The sequence below is a fragment of the Musa acuminata genome, unplaced genomic scaffold, assembly GCF_036884655.1.
Source record: "Musa acuminata AAA Group cultivar baxijiao unplaced genomic scaffold, Cavendish_Baxijiao_AAA HiC_scaffold_211, whole genome shotgun sequence".
In the NCBI taxonomy this organism is placed as follows: Eukaryota; Viridiplantae; Streptophyta; class Magnoliopsida; order Zingiberales; family Musaceae; genus Musa; species Musa acuminata.
This window is the reverse complement of record NW_027020481.1, coordinates 25001-27500: the sequence shown is the minus strand read 5'-3', so window position 1 is coordinate 27500 and position 2500 is coordinate 25001.

Genomic DNA, 2500 nt, shown 5'->3' with positions numbered 1-2500 from the left:
AGAACAGCCCAAAAACAGGCCAAAACGGCCCAAAAACGGGCCAAAACTGGCCATTTTTGGCTGCGCGAGCGAGCAGCGAGCGGCGGACAGCGAGCGAAGCGAGAGGCATCACCGTCCCTGCTATACGAAAGCCCCATCCAGCCCTGTGCCACCCGGGGGGTTCCAGGGTGCTGAGATGGCTGACATTTTGCTCCGCTCAAGATGGTCACCGCGCAACGCAAAAACAGGCCAAAAACTGGCCAAAACGGGCCAAAACTGGCCATTTTTGGCTGCGCGAGCGAGCGGCGAGCGGCGGACAGCGAGCGAAGCGAGAGGCAGCACCGTCCCTGCTATACGAAAGCCCCATCCAGCCCTGTGCCACCCGGGGGGTTCCAGGGTGCTGAGATGGCTGACATTTTGCTCCGCTCACGACGGTCACCGCGCGACGCAAGAACAGGCCAAAAACTGGCCAAAACGGCCCAAAAACGGGCCAAAACTGGCCATTTTTGGCTGCGCGAGCGAGCGGCGAGCGGCGGACAACGAGCGAAGCGAGAGGCAGCACCATCCCTGCTATACGAAAGCCCCATCCAGCCCTGTGCCACCCGGGGGGTTCCAGGGTGCTGAGATGGCTGACATTTTGCTCCGCTCACGACGGTCACCGCGCGACGCAAGAACAGCCCAAAAACAGGCCAAAACGGCCCAAAAACGGGACAAAACTGGCCATTTTTGGCTGCGCGAGCGAGCGGCGAGCGGCGGACAGCGAGCTAAGCGAGAGGCAGCACCGTCCCTGCTATACGAAAGCCCCATCCAGCCCTGTGCCACCCGGGGGGTTCCAGGGTGCTGAGATGGCTGACATTTTGCTCCGCTCACGACGGTCACCGCGCGACGCAAGAACAGGCCAAAAACAGGCCAAAACGGCCCAAAAACGGGCCAAAACTGGCCATTTTTGGCTGCGCGAGCGAGCAGCGAGCGGCGGACAGCGAGCGAAGCGAGAGGCATCACCGTCCCTGCTATACGAAAGCCCCATCCAGCCCTGTGCCACCCGGGGGGTTCCAGGGTGCTGAGATGGCTGACATTTTGCTCCGCTCAAGATGGTCACCGCGCAACGCAAAAACAGGCCAAAAACTGGCCAAAACGGGCCAAAACTGGCCATTTTTGGCTGCGCGAGCGAGCGGCGAGCGGCGAACAGCGAGCGAAGCGAGAGGCAGCACCGTCCCTGCTATACGAAAGCCCCATCCAGCCCTGTGCCACCCGGGGGGTTCCAGGGTGCTGAGATGGCTGACATTTTGCTCCGCTCACGACGGTCACCGCGCGACGCAAGAACAGGCCAAAAACTGGCCAAAACGGCCCAAAAACGGGCCAAAACTGGCCATTTTTGGCTGCGCGAGCGAGCGGCGAGCGGCGGACAGCGAGCGAAGCGAGAGGCAGCACCGTCCCTGCTATACGAAAGCCCCATCCAGCCCTGTGCCACCCGGGGGGTTCCAGGGTGCTGAGATGGCTGACATTTTGCTCCGCTCACGACGGTCACCGCGCGACGCAAGAACAGCCCAAAAACAGGCCAAAACGGCCCAAAAACGGGACAAAACTGGCCATTTTTGGCTGCGCGAGCGAGCGGCGAGCGGCGGACAGCGAGCGAAGCGAGAGGCAGCACCGTCCCTGCTATACGAAAGCCCCATCCAGCCCTGTGCCACCCGGGGGGTTCCAGGGTGCTGAGATGGCTGACATTTTGCTCCGCTCACGACGGTCACCGCGCGACGCAAGAACAGCCCAAAAACAGGCCAAAACGGCCCAAAAACGGGCCAAAACTGGCCATTTTTGGCTGCGCGAGCGAGCAGCGAGCGGCGGACAGCGAGCGAAGCGAGAGGCATCACCGTCCCTGCTATACGAAAGCCCCATCCAGCCCTGTGCCACCCGGGGGGTTCCAGGGTGCTGAGATGGCTGACATTTTGCTCCGCTCAAGATGGTCACCGCGCAACGCAAAAACAGGCCAAAAACTGGCCAAAACGGGCCAAAACTGGCCATTTTTGGCTGCGCGAGCGAGCGGCGAGCGGCGAACAGCGAGCGAAGCGAGAGGCAGCACCGTCCCTGCTATACGAAAGCCCCATCCAGCCCTGTGCCACCCGGGGGGTTCCAGGGTGCTGAGATGGCTGACATTTTGCTCCGCTCACGACGGTCACCGCGCGACGCAAGAACAGGCCAAAAACTGGCCAAAACGGCCCAAAAACGGGCCAAAACTGGCCATTTTTGGCTGCGCGAGCGAGCGGCGAGCGGCGGACAGCGAGCGAAGCGAGAGGCAGCACCGTCCCTGCTATACGAAAGCCCCATCCAGCCCTGTGCCACCCGGGGGGTTCCAGGGTGCTGAGATGGCTGACATTTTGCTCCGCTCACGACGGTCACCGCGCGACGCAAGAACAGGCCAAAAACTGGCCAAAACGGCCCAAAAACGGGACAAAACTGGCCATTTTTGGCTGCGCGAGGGAGCGGCGAGCGGCGGACAGCGAGCGAAGCGAGAGGCAGCACC